This window comes from Melopsittacus undulatus, chromosome 9 (genome assembly GCF_012275295.1).
Source record: "Melopsittacus undulatus isolate bMelUnd1 chromosome 9, bMelUnd1.mat.Z, whole genome shotgun sequence".
NCBI lineage: Eukaryota > Metazoa > Chordata > Aves > Psittaciformes > Psittaculidae > Melopsittacus > Melopsittacus undulatus.
This window is the reverse complement of record NC_047535.1, coordinates 9,047,110-9,061,590: the sequence shown is the minus strand read 5'-3', so window position 1 is coordinate 9,061,590 and position 14,481 is coordinate 9,047,110. Positions and strand designations below refer to the sequence as shown.

At 37.8% G+C, this 14,481-nt stretch overlaps 1 long non-coding RNA gene across 1 annotated transcript; it reads left to right on the top strand.

Annotated features, from left to right (window-relative positions):
- The first annotated feature begins 1,071 nt into the window (after positions 1-1,071).
- On the top strand, positions 1,072-13,097 carry LOC115946441 (uncharacterized). The gene is made up of 3 exons (XR_004080519.2): positions 1,072-1,155; positions 1,310-1,452; positions 12,956-13,097. It is a non-coding gene; the product is annotated as an uncharacterized lncRNA (long non-coding RNA).
- The last annotated feature ends 1,384 nt before the right edge of the window (positions 13,098-14,481 follow it).

Sequence of the window (14,481 nt, the reverse complement as noted above, 5' to 3'; positions counted from 1 at the left end):
ACAAAACATTCCTCAAATCTTTTCCTTGCTTCCACTTTCTTGAGAAAAGACTTAATAGCCTTTAATGGCTTAAATTTTGTGAACAACCATGTCCATGAGGAACCCTGTACACAAATAGTCCTGGTAAATTCAGCAGGATTCTTCATGTGGTAAAATTGCTCATACAAGTAAGTGTTTGAGAGCAAACAGTCACTATTCCTCTTCCACATTCCTTCTATTCCTCCATGAAAGAAAGCCAGCATATGAACATCAGAAGGCATTTTTAAGCTACTGTGTCCCAAATAAGGATTTAATCTAGACTAAACAACTGGTTTGAATATTTGCTGTAACTATTAATTATTGAGAATGTTTTGAATTTTTCTGTTTCCTAGCTTTTAGTTCTTCATTTGAATCATCTGTAGTGTTCCTACTTAGTATGTTCATTTGGTATTTTATGTTTATAGTATCTATTTATTACAATTTTAAAACCTCTAGTTTTAAAAGCTGCATTTTACTTAAAGTGAATTTATTACTCTAAAAAGGTTCTGGAATGAGTGTTTTATCAAGTGTCCTTCTAACAAATCACTGCGTATTTTCTTAATTATAAATGCATATTCAGAACACATACAATAGGCTGTAGTATATTTATCAAGGACAAACTGCCTGTATAAAGCTGTCATTTTTGCCTGAAATGAGGTTACTTCAAAAGTCACAATTTGCACTGCAGGCACTGATGTTATCCAATTACACTTCTTTTTTATTTTATTATAATTGGTGCATCCTTGATACAGCTCTTTCATGGATACATGTTTTAATAAACTGATTAAACCACCTATTTTGTGAACCAGTTACTAAAACTGACCATAACAGACCTGAGAGTGTCTGCAAACAAGTCTGCAAATTTTCCCATAGTGTTTTTTTGGGGGGTTGGGATTTGTTTTTTTCTCTACACACTGCATTGTCCTTGGTCCTAATGGTAAAATGAAAGCTAACTGCATTTAATTTAGGCTGCTTGTGAGTCAACTGTGTGTCTGATCTACAGGTGCTGAGAAAGTTAGCTGGTTCACCCTGTAATTTGGTCTCTGCAGCACCTTCTCTGTACATAAATGGGCAGATGGATCCCTGGTTGTTTTCCCGTTGTCACCAATGCAACTGAGGGACCCATCTGAGTGACAGGTACTTACATTCATTTGGAATTTTTAATCATGGCTTAACACTTGTCAGCTTCAAAGTATACACTGTTGTGAAATTAGTGTCACATCATGTGATACAGCAGTTGTAAGCCTGCAAAGAAAACGGATTGTTTGATTATTGGTTTTTTTTTCCATAGCTAAGGTTAACTGTCTGGACAGCTGCGAGTCAAGCCTTCAAGACACGCTGCTTTATCTGATTGGTCTCAGTCTTGATCTGGCACATGAAAGGAAATGTGAGGAAGTTTCAAGCAGAGATCATTTTGCAAGTCCAAAGATGAGGGTAAGGTCAAGTTTGCTTGCATTTTCACAGTATCTTGTTACACCCCTAAAACAAAGTGCCATGCAGACAAGATGAGGTTTAGTGTAGCAATGGTTTTCAGCTTCGGAAGATTTACATTGCTGAAGTATTTTTCATGTTCTGTTTCCCAGCATTAAAGACAAACAGCACAGCAAAGAGCGGTTATAATTTCTTAAAGGTGACTTTTCCTTCCAGGGGACAAGCATATGGTGACTTCATCTGAGTTTTGATGTTTAACTTGCACATGTGCTGCCAGTATCTCATGGACCTGCAGGGTAATGTTAGCATTTAGTTAAGGAGTAAGTTGTCATGGTTCACGTTACATTAATTTAGCCCATAATGTTACTGTAACTGCTTTCCTGCAGTAGGAAACTACCACTTCCTCCATGCATTCAGAACTCTGGAGATTACTGCTGGAATTTATCGGGTGGGAAAATACAGCTTGCTTTCTTTCAGTCATTTATGGCTATTGTGAGCTGTGCGTGAAACTTAAGAATTTTAGCCTGCAGGGTGGAAGGAGCTCTCTTTTACCCCATAAGGCTCATCAAAAACATTTCCTAAACTATGGATGAGCATTGCCTAACAAAGCTGACCCTACCAACTGCCTTCCCCCTGGAGAAACTGTTCTAGTCTCGAGGCTGGCTCCTCAGATTGTAAAAATTGTCTAAATTCCACAATGTCTTGGTGAGATTTCCTAACTGCTTATTTTCCTGGAAGGTTTTAGATCTGAAATGTGTGCATTGTCATGCTGCAATGCATTCTGGCTTTACGTAATCACTTTTTCTTTCAGGAGGATTGTTGGTTAGCTGTACATTTCAGTAAAACCGCAATTTAAAATTTTGTTAGCTGTTGTAACATGCAGTAAATTCTGTGGTTAAAGAAAGAGGCATGTTGAGCAAGACTTCTCGCTCTCCAGTTCAGTTGTATAAAATGGTATTTTGTGTGTGCTGTGCACGAGGAACAGGCCTGTGCACTAGTCACTGTTGCAGTGGACATGTATTTCTCAACATCTACCACAGAGAAGTAGAAGCTGAGAGGGTTTTTTTTCCTCCAAAAATACAAATGCAGAAGAGATAAGGAGCAGAGGTTGTCATTGGTACTTCTGAGCAACTCCCATGGGGTCACTGGGTATCAGCATTTTTGTTCTTTGCATTTTCAGCTATGTGGAGACCTTGCACGTGTAGTCATGGCCGATGCTTAATATGACACAAACCACGGGAAAGCAGTTTGTTTCCTTAAGTTTTTTTCATACTTCAGCCTTACATTTACAGCCCCATTAAATGACAGAAAATATATGGTACAGTTCTATGGTGAAGAATCTTTTCTTCAGGTCTTCAGATCTCTAAACCTAATATTTTAAAAAGTAAAGACAGCATCCCCTAAACTAAAAATCTGTGCATTTAAATAAATCAGCCTTCTTGCATGAAGATGTTCATTATAAATGTTATCAAAATATAAGATTATAATTTGGCTGTAGAAAATAGCTGGCATGCAAATTGTTCTATCACAATAATCACATGAGCACAAGTACACTATGTAAAAGGCCACAACAATGAACACCTTCTGAATCCTTTTGGAATCTCTGTTCAGAGAGGTAATTACAGTGGTGCAAACTATAATGTAATAGTGAGATTAAAGTAAATGATGTTTTGCTACACAAAACTTGAAAAGAGAGAGCACTGCTCTGTTAGAAATTAGCTATGGTTTTATTTTATTGTAAATTTGCAAATTCTCCAGAGTTTTAGTCTGTTTTGGATTTGGGATGGGTGGTGGTGGCTCTTTTGTCTTCAGAAAAATTCCTTTTAGAATCAAAAGGGCACAGTCCTAGGATGCTCTGGTCACTTGGATGGTTGTTAGGGAGAGCTGTTCGCAAGCTGGCACTAAATGCCCCACAAATCCCTACGGTGCTCTGAGGAGAGAATAATATAAAAGGGAGCATGACATGTCCTCATGTCTCCTTTGCTTGCCTTAATAAGAACTGGGAGGATTTCATAGGGAATTTTAATATGTGTGTGTTCAGCTGCCCTACAGCAATCCGTATAGAAATGCTTTTTCATTAGGTGACAGAGTACATTAAAAAGGCTCAATGTTAGGTGTTAGGGTAATCCTGGCCTAATTTTTATCACTTCCTTTGAAAGTCCCTTCATTTACAAATGCTGAGTATCTCAAAGTATTTCTCTGCTTTTTTTGTGTTGTTTTCCTCATTTTTTCATAATACCATGAAACTATGTTTAACTTCATGTGGTGCTTTTTTCCAGGGAGAGCTGATCTCCAAATGAATTTATCCTGATCAATCTGTGTCCAATCTGTTACTGGCTTGATCAGATAGAAAGGAATGATATCAGCAAAGCTGGCATATTGCCCCTAACCCTTCCTGATGGTATATGCATATTGCTCCTAACCCTTCCTGATGGTATATTCAATACTTGAAAATACCAAAGGTCTAAATTTAAAGGAAGATCTGCAAAATCATTGTCCCTTTTCCAAGAGAAAGGGGCAATTTCTGTAGCATGTAACTTCTCTCTCTAAAAATCTCAACAGGCAAAAAGTGATTTCAAACTATGTGTTTTTTATTCCCATTTAACTTCTAGGACATTCTGTATTCCCCCAAAATACACCCCTAGCTTTCAACTTTTCATTATTATTGTTCAGGTTTTTATACATACAAGTAAGAAGTGTTTGCCTTTAAGCAGACCTGGTTTTTCTTTTCAAAACAGCCTTTCATTATTAACTTTCAAAGAGCAAATCAATCCCTCTAAGCTGCCACACTTTTATCCTAATTATTTTTCCATTTGCTGTGAGAGTTTCTTATTCCACATCTGCATTAATATAACTTTGGTTTTCTTCCTTTTAAAAATAATATTAATACTCATTTATGTTTCTTGACTTTCCAGCTTTATTAAGGCATTATTGATTATTGACTCTCACCTTTGTGAATGTTTGCCCTTGAAGTTTTCAATGTTTCTGATAAACATGAACTTTTGCTGCTATCACTAGCAGGCATTAGTCATAAATTAACTGCTTCAGCTCATATTCAGCTCCCAGTTCTTCTAAGGTACCATCAAGAATCCTTCTCTCTGAGCCAGACTTGCACCAGAGGAGCAGGGAGACCAATTTCAACATTTTAAGAGCTGCACCTCAGTATAATAACTTTTATAGCCAAGAATATCTCCTCCTTAAGTATTTTCTTCTTTTTGGCTAATGGAAATCCTTTGGATATTTCTGATGGTGTATGCCCCCTGCACTGTCTGTGCAAAAATATCCAGACATTCCAAGACGATGCTGCCATGATCCTGAAGTGTAACTGTAGTAAATTTTTGTGGGTGTTACTGCCCTTTTAGTTCTTTGTGCAGATCATATCTTTAATCATGCAGTCAGACCCTCCTCTGTGCTTATGTCTGTAACTTGCATGAAAAAAATAGCTGTCCAGTAACATAATACATTTCAGTGATGCACTCTTGTGACTTTGCTAATTTTGAGGTGTGATTACTGACTACAAGAAGAATCTGGTAAGATACAGGTTCTTATATTAGTCCTCAGATAAAAATGACATGCCTTCTGTAAGCATGTGATGGACTGTATGAAAGACAATACTTCTTGTGTTTGATAACCTGCATTTTTAGCTTATTCAGTCAACTGTTTAAGTTTTAAACCAAAGACAAAACCAAAAGCAGATAGTTTTGGAGAGAAGTGATAGCCAATCTGTGATTAGTAGTAAAGTAAACTTCAGTGGTGTCATTAGTCATTTGTGACAAATTAAGAAACTTCTGACAAAGTCTTCCCTGATAACAAAGTTTAATTTTTAGGAATTCTACATATTCTCTTTGTTTTTAATTTATATTTTACATATGCACATGTTTTTACCAGCTGAACAACATGAAGTTGCTTAGGTCTCCTGGCAAAGCCCATTGTACAGCATGTACAACAGGTTTACCTCACTACCTCTTCATTCCTTTTCTCACAAGTTCATATGGGTTCCTCATGTGCTGATATTTGTGCTAATGATGTGTACATTGTTCTGAGGTTTTAGGTTAGTATTGGTACCTTCTCAGTCAAACAGAGGGAGATACCTGCCTGGGAGACAACAGGTTGCAAAGGTGATCTAAAAGCTGCAGAATAAGATTTCAAGGTCTCGGCTCAAAGGAGAGGCTAGAGCAGTCTTGAGTCATCTGACAGGATTTGATAAATTCTACAGAAAGACATGTTAGACTCAAATACATTTGAAAACTGCATATTGATGGGCTTTTATAGGGTTACTCTGTGGGGAGGTGCTGTACTGTATAGGCCAGTACAATCTCTGAACACAGGCTGCCTCAGAAACACAAATGTTTTGTTCTCTGATTGTTCTATTTTATTTATTTTTTTTTAGTTCTACCCAGTGTAGTAATTCCTTTGCTAAAGCTACTCCCTAATTTACACATAAATGTGCCAGTCCCTTTCTGTCTCTGTCTATATTGGAACAGCATGAGAAAATTCAGTTTTGTTCACTTACTTTTCAGTAGAACACAATAACAATTATTCCTTAAAGTAGATAATAAATTCTTAAAGCAGAAATAAATGGTAGGAATATTGCATTTTGACATGCAACATTTAAAAAACTGCGAAGACTGATGGCCTCTTGTACCAAGAACTCCTTGTTATAAAATGCAATTTGAATTACTTTGTTTGAAACATTTCTAGGCATAAAGCCCAATTTTTGCCCCCTCTAGCTTACAGAGAAATATACACAAGATAATATAATACTTGATGGATAATTTTTTCTTACTGTGAGATGCTTTCTAAATAGAAACACCATACACATGTACACATATTACAAGCTAACAGTAAGAAATCCTACTACAGTCTATACTGGACAGTCCTGTAGATTATTCAGTTATTTTAGTGCATAGAATCAAATAATTATTTTACAATTAAAAATTGATGGAAAGTTGCATGCTAAGAAATTTATCTTAGTTAATGCATTCTCCAGTATTTTGATATATGCTACAGTTAATGCAATTATAAGGGTACTGTGATTCTGCACTGGCTGTGGGATAGCTGATATCTGTGGAGTGAAGGCTGCTACACGTACATACGTTTCCTGCTGGTTTTCCAACTAGTGTTCCCCATTATTTGTGCTGGACCTGACTTTTCCATTTCAGTAAAATATAAATGTATTTTTAAACAGTGATTGTACTTGAGGTGCTTCTTTAAAGAGTTTTCTCTTAAAGGTTTTTCTGGCATCTGATTTTGCTAAGTCGTGAAAAAGCTGAATTGCTTCCATTAGGCTGGTTTAGGTGAATGTGGACTTTCAGGAGGGACATTCACATGTTTCATATCCAGCTATCCAGCTGAAAGGAAGGAACATGATGAGTTGGGCAGCGTTATAGACAAAATGCTCAGCTTATGCCTCAAAGCCAGTTGTAGCCAATAGGTGCTTCTTCAACAGCCTTGTGCAGGTCCAACTTCTATGCAGGGCAAGGCTGAATCTTGGGGTCAGTCTTCAGTGACAACATAAGTGAATGTGAGGAAAATTAATTCACTATATTGCTCTCTAGCTTTTTGCTTCACCTCTAGAGGAAATCAATGCAGGAAAAATCCACCAAGGGATGTTTAACAAAAAGGCAACATCTGACTTGAAGTCCCTGAGCCAGAAATTGCTGGAGGGTGGGAAAGGACACCTGGGGAAGTATCACTTACTCTCCTGTTACAGTCCTCTACGTTTATCTTCTATCACACAGGGCAACTTGGATTGACCTAGTAGAGCTTTCTTGCACTCAGATTTATATAGATTTATTGATGTATAGTAGGTATTTACATGTCCATTTTGGGTAGTATTTGTTATAGGTCTTCCTAAATCACCTATAGAACCAATGGGAAGCAAATTATTCCTGCAGAAGGTATTTTGGAGAAGTATAGCTTGAGTTCTCTTTCTCCAGGTAATCCTCTATCTACTGATAGCAGAGGGAGATACAACAGCTGAGCTGGCTGATACAGCTGCATAACACTGAATGGTTCCTCCTGTCCCCAGCCTGTCCATCACCACGGAATGTACTCCATTTTTAACACAGACATGCACAATCTGTAGCAAGTCTTGTGTAATGAAAATTTGTGTTGTGCTGTATCAGAATACCACAATCAGATTTAATGGAGAATAACAATCATAACACAATTACTCTATTTCATAGCTACAAGAAGAACGAGACATGATGTGACTTTTGGGGGGGGGGGGGGGTTATCACTATTAAGCTGCAGTGTGAAATTCACTGCATCTCTCAAGCCCCCAAGGGACACCTCTTCACCCTTCTGACTGGTTCTCAGCATGGTGGACTGGGCAGCTCAGTGTCCCTGTGAATAGCTGTCATTCTGGTGACATACCCATTTGCTGCCACTACAGTCACAAGCAGAGAGCCCAACAGAGAAATAATATGCAAAGCTTTGCCCATGCAGGGTGGGACAGAGGGGAAGACTGTGGTAGCTGGGTGAGGCTACTGCAGTTCTGAAGCACTGATGTAAATGCTGGTGGCTGAACATGCCCCTGGAGCTGCCTTGGCCCCTGGTCCCATGGGCTTCCAGCCCTGCCTGTGTTTCCTCATTCATTTGAGACAACCAGGAGAACAAAAGACTGTTTCTAACACATTTAACTGGGTTTTTCCCCCTCTTTGTCTGGGATTATGCTGAACATAGCTTAAACCCTAGTGCCCTCTTCTGATCTTGAAATGGGTGTCAGCACACCTGTCCCTACAGCTGCAGCTCAGCAGACAGTGGCAGGCAATTGTTTAAAGTTAGGCAAGCATTTGGAGACACAGATATTTTTATTTGTAATCAGCTTTAAAGAATTCCATGTTCATTCTGATCAGAAACAGCAGCTTAGACAGAAATCAGTCTTTCCTATTTATAAAAAACATTTTTTTCTTCCTCAGGAGCTGAAGGCTTGATCTGAAGTCTGCAGCAGTAAAGGGATAAACCCTTATCAGCTCTGGCGCAGCCCTTAATGCAGCAAGTTCTTTGGCCAGTAGAGTCACTTAGGCTGAAAGAGGCATACTATTGTAAGATTTGCAAGGGACAAACACTAATAAGGATAATCTTGTATAAAATGTTACAAATGTTACCTTTTTGGACATATTCAATATGGGAAACACTAGTCAGTGATAATTCTACAATGCTTTACTTTTGGGAGGCTTTTCAATGCTTACTAAACCAAATTTAGTTTCTGTGTACGTATCTCTAGACAGATGTATGTAATGCATATTAGGTATATCTCTTACACTCAGATAGCTGCCGACTGTATGAATAAGTTCATTCATCATTTCCAGGCTGCCGCCTCTGGGCTGGAAGGCAGCAGCTGTCAAGGAGCACACAGCAGTTGCTTGGTGTATTCAGAAACTCTGAATCCAGTTTGCGTTTTAGGATGATTCCACACAAGGGAAAGTAGAAACTGAATTATAAAATGTGTGTTTGTTTTCTAAAATCATCTTGAAATATTTTGCACTCATCACCATTTAAAAAAAAATCTAATAAAACATTTGCCCTTAAGGCACTTGATATGTCCAAGATTTAGCAACATTTAGCCACACGTTGCTAAATCTTATAACCCTAAATTTACTGCAAAATAAGGTTATGAATTAATTTTCACAGTACTGGCTTTTCTAGACTGTGGCTGTTTGCTTATGTTTTAAGCAACTAATATTCTGCAAACTGAGAGTTGTGCAACTGCAAATAAACATTCTCTACTGACAAAAGTATTTGTTGATAATTTTAGAAGGGAATTGTTGAGAGACTGATGGGCAGATTAACACCAGAGGCCTCTCTAGCAAGAGGTTTATCAACACATTAAGCAACAAAAGGGATATTTATAGTTCTTTCCTGCAATATGCTTTTCCCAGCTCTCTATTGCCATCTTGAGTCTCTCACTGCCTTTTACAGAAAATGCAAATTGGGGCGTAACACATTTAGAGACAAAGGAAAAATAGATTTCCAGTCCTGATGACTAGAGCCCTTTCCAGTCACGAAGTATAAGAATAACAACATTACTTAGTTTAGTTGAGATTATGCACATTGTGACATCCTCTAGCAGGAGCTGAAGTGGAATGCCAGGACAGTGTCAGTGGAAATTTGTTATAAGGGGTGGCAGAACAAGGTTCTTGGAAAGCAGCTGAGTTCAGGCCCAGTGGGGAATTCTTGAATATGTGCATCATGCAGGCACCACTGGCGTTGCTGTCAGAGAAGCTAATAAGAGTTTAGAGCATATTTGCAGGGGAATAGAGAAATCCTGACAGCACTGTCCTATCTGTTATGCAGATGTCTCGATACCCTTCTCTTTGTCCTATAATTGCTTTTCATAAAATTTTCACCTCCTTCTAAAAATAAATAAGGCACAATAAACCATATATTGTGGTTTGTATGATCCTAACTACGTACTAAATAAAAATTATTTTTATAAGCTCGTAGAAGTATATATTATTTCTGATTCTCTCCCATTATCCCACACTTTGTGACAGTGTTTTCATTCAGTATTTTATGAGTAACCAGTGTCCCAGGCAGCAGGAATATGATTGTGAGATCATTGCTACTAATGGAATACTTGGTGGGGGTTCTCTTCCCCTCCACTGAGTGCTTGACGTATGCTAAAAATAAGTTGCTAAAATTTGATTCTAAAAAAATCTACTGTCTATAGCCCATTGTAGAGTTGTGGGTGTATTTGGGCATAATATTAACAAGTACTTTCCTCTTCCAAATAGAGGATACAGTTTTGAGGCACCACTTACACTCCTTCCTAATAAATCTCTTAGTAGTAGCTGATACTAACACAGTTTAAACTGTGCTATCACAAGGTTAAATTAAACCCTGATAGAAACAGTCTGAGCTGGATTTTCCACCTTGTTTTCTGCTGCTGCTCTACTGCAGCAAATATTGGTCCTCTCTCTTAGCTTGGAAAACCTGAGAGTTTCTGCAGTGTGTGCCAAGCCAGTACAACCAGCTTCTAGACCCTCCTGACTGGTGCAGGGGATATGCTGTGGTGAGATACAGAAGTGCCATTCATTAATTTCCAAATGCAAGTAAAACTTTGAAGATGTTAGGCCACAGGATTATTATTCTGCAGAACAACTGGCACAACGGGAAAATACGTATGCTTTGTACCTGCTAAGTTGAACACATGGATGCCTCCCCAGTCCTCTGGAAACCTAAATTCTCTACTACATCATGATTGTATATTCATTTCAGTACTTGTGTTGCCTCTCTAGGATTTGGGTTGTTCCTCAGATACAGGTTACGTATCAACCTTAGTGTTTCTTCAAAAGGTTGGCCTAATTTATCAGATCTTGCCTTCTGCAATCAGACTGCTGGCAATGGTCTTGCAGAGAGGTACTTTGGGACTCCCATCTTAGCCTCTCAGAATTTATATTGCTGATTAGGTTTAGTAGTGTTCTTGGGAATAATTGGATGGTGTATATGTTACCACACTGCTGTAATGCTGCCTTCAACACTCTTTTTCATGTATTTCCTACAAGTGCCATGTTAAATGGTGATGGGATTCTTGGAAAAACAACGGGAAATGTTATAGTGGTGCCCACAAGTTCTGTGTATCAATTTTTCCACAGACTTGTTAGTCTCTGAGCCTAAAAATTGTTAGTGAAACATACATTGATCGTATTTTCTGTTGTTGAGTCTTGTTTGTGTGTTAGAAAACCTGACCTTTTTTTGTTTTATTATAAGGAAAAACAGGAGAGAAATAACTAATTATAGTTGTTATTGTGTATTTGATTATAGGGATAGTTAATTTAGTTGTGTTATATTCCTAAAAACTATTGGCAGTAATTCATATGGACAAACTTTTACCTGCAAGTATTGAGATGCAGGGGAAATGTCTGTATAATAGAAGCATAGCTCTGGTACAAAATTTGTAGGACATGGAATAAGTAATTACTTTTTGAGTCCACCTCAGTACATTCAAAACGTAAAAGATAGCATATAAAAATGAAAGAAAGCTACAGGGAAAGCTGTCTGTGGTATTGTTCCTTGGTGGCCTTAGAGGGATCATGAGCTGTGGAGGACAAGACAAAGGTTATGGAGGAAAATTATAAAAGATGACCTGATGTCAATGTCACAAAACTAGGAGTAGCTGGAAGGTCTGTGCTTCTGACCATGTCTAAGATTTTGAAGTGCTTCTTGGATTATTTTGTATATATATAGCTGAGAATTCAAAATCCTGTAAATACCTTTGCTTTTGAAAATAGGATGACTCTTTCTGATTTATTGGGGTGCATTTACCAAATAACTTTACCATCTTATGGCTTTAGTTTATATTTGAGGGGATAATTTATCCCCTAGATGCTAGCAATAAACCAGACCTATTATGTTGTTTAGAGCCTTCTGGGCTCATTTGGGTAATTCCTTCAATAAATTCCCTCTTCATCTGTATGATTCCTCAATAAATTCCCATGACCAATCTGGGTTTTCACTACATTTCTTTAAAGTCTGATCACTGGATGAGTCCCAGTAGATGTCTTAGAACAGCAAAGTATTGGGGTGGTGAAACTGCATTCTTGCCTGCCAGGCAACGAGCTGACTCTTCATTTGTGCTATGCTGTTGACAATGGCTTGCCAGGAACCTTCTGTGATGCTCCAACCATGTGTTACTGTAGAATATATGAATACAGTTTTAAACTGATACTCACTAACCTAAGGAAGTGAAAAGAGCAGTCTTCCTTCTCTGAATCCTGCAATAAAATTTTTCCCTGTGTTAAAATAACTCTGGTACCAGGTAAAGTCTAATCTTACTAGGATGAGGTCAAAAAGTGCTATTTTAACCAAAAGCAGGATATTTTACTCAAGTGATAGATGAAATTAATCTCTTCCAATCTCTCCATTCTGACTGTTGGATGGCTTCCAAGGCTCAAGCAGGCTTGCATAGCATTAGCTTGAGTTCTTCAGGATTCCTGTGATCTGAAAAAAAGGCATAACCTATAAATGCTGCTTTAGTTCTTCATTCATGGCACTGGCAGCACTGTAATGAGGCAAAGGACAGAAAGCAGTGGTGTTGCATTTGCTGAGCCTTTCAGAAGGATTCAAACCAAGTGCAGTTTCCCTGGTTATAGCTTATCAGTCCCAGATTTCACCCTTTCTAGAACAGAGACACTGACAGTTGTCCTAAGTCTTTAAGTATTCTCATGATAATTTTTAAAAACCCCAAATGAAAAAAAAAATCAAAAAGTGACCAATCTCCCCCCCCCCCCCCAAAATAATACCTGGGTTGTGACTACTTTGTACATTTTAATTCCACAGGCACAAGATCCTCAGACCCACTGTGGTTCCTGAGTTTCCTACTTCACAATTAATTGAAATGGAATATGGATTTGTATTCTGTGAATGGGAACAGCATTTCTTCAGCCCTTCAAGACAGGCAACAGGCAGCATGAATACTGAATAAAACTGACATCAACTCAATGTAGTAATATACTGAACAGAAAGTTCACTGAAAAGTCCTTTATTTTTCCTCCTCCAGCTCAAACCCACTCTGTTACTGTACTATGCAAGCTGTTTGCTTTCTACTGCTTGGGAGTTTAGGCTGTTTGGAGAGATTGCAAGTGAATCTTTTCCACAGAAGATTTTTGTAGCCATGTTATACTGCTATCGAAAAGATCTGAATCAACTGAGGAGGTAAATGAGAATGAATGATTGAGAATGAATTAAAATGAAGCCTCTTTCCATTGTAAATACTTACATGCTGGGTAGTGCAAAAATTTGCATTGGGATAAGTGTTTCCAGTGGAAATACTGACCATTCTTTAAGTAGTCATAATGTTCTGGATGTTGTTGCTAAACCTTAGTTACTTTTTTTCTCTGTTTTCTGTCACACTGTATGCAATGTCAGGTAATACACTCACAGAGCACGAACCATCAGCCCACTTTGTTTAACTCACTGTGAAATGAATGATTCGTTCACTGTCTAATCACATTTCTGACTGCTCATTTTAATAGGCTAAGTATTTTCCTAATTTCTCTGCTAATCATGAGAAACAACTTTCAGTCTCAGTTCAGAGACTGTTGTTAAATTTCAAGCTGGGATTAACACAGTGCTAAGAAATCAAAACAAGTCTAAGTAATGGATTTAGAGTATTTTGCATGCACTCAGGTGAGAACAAGTAGGGCTGATTGTTTATATGCTTAGATTAATGTGTACCCATCTCCGCTTGCACCTGTAAAGGCCAGCATTTTCACTGGTTAATGCAACTTTCTCAGCAGGGTTTAATTACCAGAAATAAGCACAATGACAAAAAAGTCAGTTTATTGTGCAATTAAATTGGTCTTGCACTGATTTAGAGAGATGTTTTTGAGCTGGGTGAATAATTGTATGTACTTCAATTGTAGTGGCTGTACTGTAAATGCACTCGTATCTTCACTGGAATGAAACTTGGTTTTCTGAAAGTTTCACATCTGGCAGGAGTCAGGAAAGGTAAGATTAACTTCTAGCACTATCATATATTTGTTCAGCACAAATGTGAAAATTTTATCTATAAATCAATTATTAAGTTTTGTTAGAGTAATTTCACCACACCAAGCTAAATGCTGGGAAACATTGTTCATCTTTCTTGTCTAACAGAAAGTAAGCCTTACTATTCATTTATGGAATTATGGATATTATTGGTTTTGACAGCATTATCTATATAACTAAATGCGTATTAGAAACAAGCCTGACTAATGAAATTATGGGGAATTTTTTAGATGTGGTTGTAAAATCTGGTCATGTTTTAATTTGGACCTCCCATGAAGATAGTACCAAGAAGGTTTCTGATAAATCTCAGAGCATCCTGCTAAATAAGAATTTATCTCAAAAGTAATCTGTTTTCTAATATTAATAGGTAATTTCATAAAACCTTGAGTCTTTATTTCACTACAAATAGCAGTGATTGGACACGATATGATGTTCAGTTTCCTGTTGAGCTATTATTAGATGGAGAAAACCAAGCTTCCCAGACCTCCTCAGAAATGGGCTTATTCCGAAAAAGAAAAGCTGACAACAAGAATTATT